Source organism: Thunnus thynnus, chromosome 17 (assembly GCF_963924715.1).
Source record: "Thunnus thynnus chromosome 17, fThuThy2.1, whole genome shotgun sequence".
In the NCBI taxonomy this organism is placed as follows: domain Eukaryota; kingdom Metazoa; phylum Chordata; class Actinopteri; order Scombriformes; family Scombridae; genus Thunnus; species Thunnus thynnus.
This window is the reverse complement of record NC_089533.1, coordinates 6,060,228-6,069,612: the sequence shown is the minus strand read 5'-3', so window position 1 is coordinate 6,069,612 and position 9,385 is coordinate 6,060,228. Positions and strand designations below refer to the sequence as shown.

The window sequence follows — 9,385 nt, the reverse complement described above, 5'->3', positions numbered from 1 at the left end:
TTCTTTGTGTACTACTTTTCACAGTTCATTGCACAAAATCACAAATGTACATTGCATTATTTCTGCATATAGTATTACAAGTACTATTACGGTAGTACAATAGTGTGTATACAGTATATATTAGCTGTAACAAACATATCCAAAAAGAAGGGGAAATGAATTGATAAATATAAATGTTTAAGCTCTATTAAAGTAAATTTGAATGATGGGATGACTAGCTTCTTAATAGATCATCTATCTAATCATTTAGTCAATTAGTTAAGACATCCACTTTGTTACTTCTCCTCAAGGCGGTACCTCATTATGTCATTTCTATACTGTGTCTGACAGATTTAATGACATACCTTTCTATATTATTTAAGTTGTGGGCTTCATTATCAGAAAACGTCTACTCCATTGTCTCTGGTATTCAGATTAAGACTGAAACGAGAAATGGATTATCATAAGAGTTGCTGATTTACTTTCTATTCTATCTATTCTATTTTCTGTTGATTATTAATTTCAGCTCTAATACAGATTCAGATTCTTCAAATTAAGAACCTCAGTACTGGATAGGTGCATACATACCACATAACTGCAACATTCATAGTAGACAGTAGATATGTTGACAGGTGGAGTAATTGACGTTAAAAAAAAAGCTGCATTCATGGCCGGATAAACCTTCTGTGGGGCCCCAGGACAAAGGTTTGTTGTTGTGCCCCTATTAAACCCCACCGTACATGACAGAACTCGAGCTGAAATGATTTAAGGGTGAATTGATTAGTTGATTGACAGAAAATTAATTGCCAGCAATTTTGATAATTGAGTAATCTTTTTCTCACTTTTTAACTAAAAATGCCAAAAATTCACTTGTACTGGCTTCTCAAATGTGAATATTTGATAATTTTCCTAGTTTTCCATGAAAATAAACTCAACATCTTTGGGTTTTTGACTGTTGGTCAGACAAAACAAGTTTGTCAGATTTACTGATAATGAAAATAGTTGTTGGTTGAAGCCTTACAGTATTCCTATGATGGAATAATACTATTTTTGCATGCAATTTGATAAAACACAACTCTAAAACAAAGGAGCACAACATAAACTAAAACAATTCAGGTCTTAAAACTAGATTTTGACCAAACAGGTAGCGCCGGATCTGAACAGTGAACCCAATGGGAAGTGACTTAAACCTGCATCCTCTCTAATGGCCATCATGAGGAGTCCACTGGCTCCGAAAAGAAGTCTGATTGTATAGAAGTCTATGAGAAAATGACCCTAATTCTCACTTGATTTATTACCTCAGTAATGAGTTTATGGTCTCAATCACTAGTTTCAAGTGTTCTTAAATGCAGCATGATGTTCATTTAGCAAATAATGGTTCGGTTTAATTTAAATTTGATGATAAAGCAGCGTATGCTTTAGAGCGTGGCTACGTTGTGATTGACAAGTTGCTTCCATGGTGACAACCGTTGGTTAGGTAACGTAAACATAGCGTAACCCTACATTCACAGAGTATAGGCGTAGCTGCCACTATTTCAGCGTGTTTTCAGTTCATGAAAGTTAATTGTAACATTTTGGTCGCCTGAAATAATCTTGTTCAGCGTCTGGTTGTACTAAAACACCCTCCAAGGAGTCGGATGTCCAGTTTTTCCGGTAAGTACATTTTGTTTTAATTGTTTTAAAGCTCGTTTTTCCGCTAGCGAAATTTAGCATTAGCATTAGCACAGTTAACCATATACTGTAAATGCACTGTGCTAACCGAGCTGGCAGCTAGCGTTAGGGTCAGCGCCACCCTCTCGGTCATTTCTGGCTCCAAAAATCAAAGATGGCGACGGTCAAAATGCCAAACTAGGCTTCAAAATGCCAGTCCAAATAACAAATGGGTGACGTCACGGTGGTTACGTCCACAGCCCAGGGCCACAGGATGGAGGATGTTTCATAGCTGATATTGTACTTCAGAGTTGCAAATTGATCATTAATCAAATGATGTAACCACAAATAATATATGAGTAAACCTGGGCTTATATTAACTACACCTGTGTGCAAAATGTCTTCAGTGAAAAGGGTCTATTCCACCTGACAGAAGTTTATGAAACTATTAGGCTTTTAGACCATTTGTGTGTATCCACTGCAGCATATAATCAATAGAGTAAGTTATTACATCATTGTTACAAGTGACAGTGAGGTGTTTTTGTTTACTTTCAAATTTCTTTTATTGTAAACACTGTCCCAGTCATTTCCTCCTGCTCTAGTCTTGTTTTTTTTCTGGTTAATTTCAAAGCTCGGGGTGAGTGTTCACCCTCCTGGTTTAGTGCTCAGCCTTTACCTCCTTCCTCTCTACCTGTGCTTTCATCCCAACCCAACCAGCGCTTGTGTTTCTTCTTCCTCCATCCCCTCCTCTCTTCCAGCATATGACCCACTTCTGCTTCTCTTTCTAGCACTCAGTAGCAGCCGAGCAGGTAATTCAGATGCCAAGTATAACGCTTTTCTCATAATGAGGACGGAAAGAGAGGGAAGGGATTAAAAAAAAAGAAGAAGAAGAAAATAGGAAAACAAACAAACATTAACATTAAAACCCGGTTTTTCCTCAGCTGTCACAACAGAGTAGGTACTCAAGTTAGATTTATGCACTCATTAATTCAACGCTGATTTCAGTTTGGTTGCAGCAAATTATCAAAACACGACTTCTTCAGTTTGATCTGCTTTTAACCTGCTTTATTTCCTGCAGCTCTGCTTTATACAGAATACAGAGGATTTCCATTTTGCGCCATGTGAAATGTTTTCCAACCCTTTTAACCCCCTGCTAGTTTTACCACTGTTTTCATTATTCATAGAGCCGTCACAACACCAGCTCCTCATCTGACTCTTCCATTAAACTTTAGCTACATGTATGTATGTAGGACTCTCATGTTCCCTATGGTCGACACTCAGGGGGGGATTAAAACCTGTCATGACATATGAGCGTTGCACGGCAGCGGCAAACCTTGTGAAAATGGCCGACTGTGTTGGATTTTGCATGAGTGTGGAGTGCTGGAACCACCGTCTTCTTTGCCATTATCAGTAGCTGAGCAGGCGGCCTTTATGCGAAGCGGCGAGGAAACACTGACGCCCTGAGAAACAAGCTGAGGCTGTGGGATGAAGTCTATAACAGAGAGAAAAAGAGCTGTATAGAAAGGTTTCCCAGGCATTATTTCCCAGGTGACAGGTGGCAGAGGCTCCAAATGACTGAGGTGTCAGTGCATTAGTGTAAATTATGACTGCAACAAAACCCTGTGTGTCTGACAGAGGGGGCTGAATAAATATGTCAGCTGCACGAGCAGGGATATTGCTCTTATGATTATTATGGCCATCTTTCTTTATTAAGTCTGACTGTCTGCTATTAAGGCGACTCCCTCTTGTTCTCTCCGTCTCCTTGTACAAGTCACAGTCACGTGTGTCGTTTTTGATGAAGCGCAGCAATCCCTTTTAGCTTACTGCAACCCATCCAATTAATACTAACTATTAGTTCAGCTTGAGCCTGATGAACAAAACCTGATGAACACACACACTCTGATACATAAAGGCCCATTTAGTCAAAGGAGAATATGCAGAGGCTGACCAATCAATGCAAACATAATTTAAAGAAACTAATAGATCAGTTGGTTTTAATACTTTTAATGTTGTGTGAGAAAGTAACTTCCGCTATGAGTCACTGACATTTTATTCACGTCTGTTTCTAAATGCATAGCGGGGACCTACAGTAACAAGAGAAGATGAAGTGAAGGATATTCATAGTTATTAATACCACTTGCAAGAGCTGAGACGTCGGGTTTGCCTGTCAGCTTAACCTTTGAGTGGAAGCGTACGCCATACCTGCGATATGATGTCTTGACATTGGCATTTGCTTCGCTCGTGTCGCTTCGCACGTGCGGTTTGATATTTGTGTGCTTTATTTAGGATCAGTAAATAAAGCGGAGGATTGTTGTCGTCACATGTACACATCACAGTCATCATACACACTCATACTTAAAACAATCACAAACGTTATGAAGAATATCAGCCAGTAAAACTTTAAAGTTCTTTAAAGAGGAACAAGTGTCTCTAACGTGAAACTGTTCATTCCAGTGGTGAGCTTCATGGTAACAGAAACCAGTCTGTCCCAGTTAAGAGTTTTGAATGAGGAACTTTTAAAGCCAAATTGCTCTGTGACCTCATGTCACGGTTATTAGCTCTGAGCTAAGGATGTTAAATAAGTCGGCAACTTAGATAGCGAGGCCTCATAAATGAAGACACAGGTACGCCGGCGCCTTCTAGATGACGACCACCTGACCTCTTTATATTTAATGTGACACACACTTATGTCCCTATGTTAGTGTGAAATCTCATTATTTGCACATCTGTGAACTCATCACATCTAACATGATGCATTACGTCAACACGGATTTTGTATTATTATTATTTCCACATGGCATATACTGTTTGTTTCCTGGTCAATATTTTGTACATTACATTCACTTCAATTTAAACTTGTAATAGCTCTTCTCACTTACATATTTTTCCTGTGAATTTCTGTTTAATATTATTCAGATTACTTGATTTTTGTGTATATTTTGACTGTCATGCACCACAACAACAAGGCAAACCTACTTGGCAATAAACCTGTTTCTGATCTGATTTAACAAATGTAATTAATGTGGCGCTGTGGTCGACAGCAGCATCCAGCGGTGGCGGCAGTGTGAGCATACAGGATATCACCATAATCTAATATAGATAGTCTGGTAGATTGTATGATGGTTTTCTGAGAATATACAAACACACTGAACGTTTCAAACCAAAAGGGCTTTTTGTGCAGAAAAATGGAAAAATAATACGGCCTACAGTAATAATAATAATAATAACACCTTTATTTATTTAGCACTTTTCAAAATAAGATACAAAGTTCTTAACATAGACTTAAGAAAAGACAATTAAAAGCTAATAATCAATACAATATTATAGTAAAATGATAAAATTTGGGGGGAAAAGTGACTTAAAAGACAATGTGTTAGCTTCTCTGACCTCTTCTAGCATGTCATTCCAAATAATAGAGCATCACTTCATAAACTGGGAAAATATTACATCACAGTCACAGAATAACCAGCAAGATCAATCTGCGTAGACTTGCTCAAAACTATTCCAGCAGATTAAAATGCACATTAATCAATAGAATAAAACGTCCGAGATGTTCAGTAAATGGGGCAAAATCCTCCCAAATTCCACAGAGAGACAGACAGAATAAATCCAGAGAAGCCATTTTCCATAATGTAATAAGAATCCACTGTAATGTAATAATGTGAAACAGTCTAATGCAGGAGAGCTCTCAGACTCACAAGCAGTGATATCTGGTCACTATTTGACATGCGGCGCAGCGCTTGTCAACATCAGCTGAGGAATTTCTCCAGCAGATGTTTATTTTTTATTTTATTTTATTATTTTATTTTTATAATTATGGGATCTAACTGGAATAACCGAGTGTGGAGCGAGAGCCAGCATATATAAATCACCCACAGCGACAAGAGGGAGATCTGACTGCTGAAAAACATCTGGTTTATTTTTTTCCTGTGTGATCGTGGTTATTATAGCCATGGTGACCCTCCACCCCCCCTCCACCCTCCTCCTCTTCTTCTTCACCCCCCCAACTATTAAAGGGGTGTTCGCTCATCAAAGCTAGTTTGACATGCTTCACTCAACACTGATTGGCATAATAGAGTTGATTTCTACTTGCTATTCAATTCAGCTCATCAGTAGAAGACTCCCTCTCCACCCACGGTCCTCGTCGTCCCCCCACCACCCCTCTCATCACCACCACCACCACCACTGCCCCCCCCTCCTCCTCCTCCTCCTCCTCCTCTATGTATGGTAATGAGCATTGCAGCAGTGGCTTCCCTCATCCTTTTATACACATCTCTTTCATTCCTAATTCATATTTCTGTGCATGTGTGTGTGTGTGTGCGTGTGTGTGTGTGTGTGTGTGTGTGTGTGTGTGTGTGTGTGTGTGAGCGTGAGAGAGAGAACACACATCTCGGCCGTGGATTGCGCTGTATATTCTGTATCTTTGATTGGGATTTAATCGCTGGATTATGGCAGGAATCCGTTAAAAATGAGAAAAAATTTTGCGCTAATTGATGAGTGTGGTTTTGTTATTGATACTGCGGGGTAATTATTGGATAATCTTTTATGTGTGTGTGTGTGTTTCTGCACAGTTGGGTGGATCCCACTGTGGTATATGGTTCCAGTTCTGTGTGAAGGGGGGGGGGGAGAAAAAAAAATAACACAGCTGAGAGTCTAACTCCAAAACATCAAAGACAGAGAGAGAGAGAGAGAGAGAGTGAGAGAAGAAGAGGGAGGGAGGGAGGGGTATGCCCTGTATCTGGGTAATGATGGAGGAGTGAGAGCTGGAAGGTGAGGTGGGTGGGTGGGGGGGGGGGGACAAAAGAGAGAGAGAGAGAGAAAGAGAGAGGAGAGGAATGGGAGGCAGGCAGGGAGGGAGGGAGAGAGGGAGGAAGAGAAACCAACCAACCAGTACAAGCAGCGAGAGAGAAAATGAGAGAGAGAGAGAGGGGCACTCTGTGCACGCCGAGGGGAGGGAGGAGGGGAGGATAGTGAGCGAGGGATGGGAGATCGCCGGACTGAGCAGATAGAAGTGTTACTACAGAGCTGCTGCTGCTGCTGCTGCTGCTGCTGCTGCTGCTGCTGCTGGAGGAGGAGGAGGACGGGCTGGGAGCCGAGGATAATGCTCCATCCCTCAGCGTACAGCAGCACGCCGGACACCTTGTAATTTCTCGCGGCGGCGGCGGCGGTGGTGGTGGTGGTGGTGGCGGTGGCTGTGGAGGAAGAGGGGGGTTTCTCGATTGTTTTGCGGCGGTGATTTTTTCTCCTGCCTTCCTTTTCTTTTTCTTTTCTTTTCCCCCCCTTTTCACCACAGTCTTCTTCATCATCATCTTCCCGCTGCTCACCCCTCCTCACTCCTTATTCCTCTCGCGAACTGGCAATTTCTTTTTCTACTTCTGTCCCTTTTTTTTTTTTTTTTTTTTTTCCAGAGGAGGGATTTCTGTGTTTCATCGGGGATTGTAGAAGACAGTAAGAATGTCTTTTCTGCTTTTCTTTCCTCTCCTTTCTGAAGGAAGGTGTGCATGGGGGATGAAAAGGAGGGGAGGGGGGGTGGGGGGTTGCATGGCAAAGCAGAAAAGCAGATGAGAGTATGATTTTATATGTGTGGAGGGTTGGTGGTGGAGTCAAATGGGTGTGTGTGTGTGTGTGTGTGTGTGTAGCAGGGGGTGGGAGGGGTGGTTTGAGTGGAGGTGGGGGGGCGAGGGGGGGGGTTTGCATGTTCAAGTTTACTGCATTGATGTGAAACACTGATTCTTCTGCCACATGGCTGTGAGTGCAATATCCTATAGCTTTAAATGAAGACGGTAGTTGCACGAAACGAGAAATGAAAAATAAAACGGAACGAGAAAAAAGCGAAACAGCCCGGAGAGAGATCTGCCGAGGGACGCGCAGACCCGAGGAAACGGAGCGGTGTTTGGCAGCGGATTACTCCTTGATACCAGCAGATCTCAGCTTCACAGAGAGGCAGAAGAAGAGAGGAGGACAGGAGGAGGAGACAGCAGTGGAGGGACGCAGATTTGTAGATGAAGCTCAAGACAAGGGATCAGAAAATTTATGTGGCGGCGTAAATAAAACACAAATAGGTAGATGTAGGAGAGATGCTACTTGTCAGCTCCTGGATTTATCATTGTGTCAAACTGATAATCCCTCCCACACACATATTTGCATGACTGCCAAGGACTGCTGATGATCTGGTGCACAGTACAGCTCATGGGTTCACATCTAAAGGGCTAACTAGTGCATAAAATCACCTCACACTTCGACTGTGCTGACATATTGATTGTAGAAGCAGGGTATGCATGGACGGACATTGGCACAGATGCACCTTAGCATTAAAGAATGTGTGCTCAGGAGCAGATACACAGGCGTCTTGCCATGCATTAAACAGCAGATGAGTCTGATAGCGGATGTTCAAACTCACTTGAGTGGCTGCTTGTACAAGAAGAGGGTCACCCTGCCGACAGGAAACATGTGTTTGGCCTTCCTCTGTCATTATCTCTCCACCTGAATTTAGTCTATCTATAGAGGTGACGGCGGGTCACTTTACAGGGCGCACGTAATTACACACAAGCTACTTCTGTATGCTGTCGCACAGAGTGGTGATGTTGGAGGTGTTCGTGCATGAGATGTGTGTTCAGTCTCAGTTTCAGAAAGGTGTGGACGACGATCACACACACACACAGCTGGCACATAGTAACTCACACATGCTGTTCATGCTCCGTATATAATGTGTCACCGCAGGGAAATGGAGGTAGAGGATGACAGAGTGGATCATCAGAGAAGACGGCCAGCGTCACACACAAGTGTGATTTGTAACAGTGGAAAACTTTAAACGGCGCCGTCAGCGCATTAATGTCGGATTCAGAGAAGTTTTATAGTCTGAACTGATGTATAAAAGTGAAGTGCTTTTGTCAATGTGTTGCGAATGTTCTGTTAAGTGTTAGTGTGCAGCAGATACATGACTCAGTCTTTGCTTTGAGTGGCGCTCTGAGTTCAAATACACTCATCACACGTCGATGTCAAGCAGTCGCTACAGGCTAACTCATTGCTACCAGCTCTCCATAGATCACTTTCATTTCAAAAAAAAAAAAAAAAAAGAGCCTTAACCTGCTAAACACATTAGACTGCACATTTTGGATCAAGTGTCACATTTATTTTGACCAATCTGCAGTTTCTAAGGCCTCTGATAACATTTGGAAAGTCTAGAAGAGCCACACGATTAAATTATTTTATCCCCATTGAAGTTAACAGAGAGCTAACAGGAAGTTAGCTGTCTCTGTCCGTAGAGCATTCGCAGCACGCATTCATCCAGGCAGCGTGGAAACGTCAAACCCGACACCAGATTAAAAACTCTGTGAAATACAGTGAGATTTACCTGGAGGTGATAGGCTCAATCAGCATTGTGTGAACTCATTTGGCGAGGGTTTGAACGTAACAGACGTTCATTTTAAGTATATTTAAAAGTTCCGCAGTGCAGGTTTAAAGGACCAGTGTTTAGGATTAAGTGGCATCTAGTGGTGAGATTGCAGATTGCAACCAAATGAATACCCTCCCCCTTTCCAAGTGTGTAGGAGAACCTATGATACCCAACAAAACTCGCGAAAAACGTGAAAGGCCCTCTCTAGAGCCAGTGTTTTGTTTGTCTGTTCTGGGCTACTGTAGAAACATGGCGGTCCAACATGGCGGGCTCCGTGGAAGAGGACCCGCTCCCTCTGTAGATATAAAGGCTCATTCTAAGGTTAAAAAAACACAACAGTTCTTATTTTCAGGTGATTAT

The 9,385-nt window shown here is 42.0% G+C and overlaps 1 protein-coding gene across 1 annotated transcript in view; it reads left to right on the top strand.

Moving 5' to 3' along the window:
• The first annotated feature begins 1,448 nt into the window (after positions 1 to 1,448).
• Positions 1,449 to 9,385, top strand: part of shank1 (SH3 and multiple ankyrin repeat domains 1) — a 99,529-nt gene continuing 91,592 nt past the window's right edge. Inside the window, exon 1 of the mRNA XM_067616422.1 lies at positions 1,449 to 1,632. The gene's annotated coding sequence lies outside the window, so the exon portion shown is untranslated. The remainder of the gene's footprint in view (positions 1,633 to 9,385) is intronic.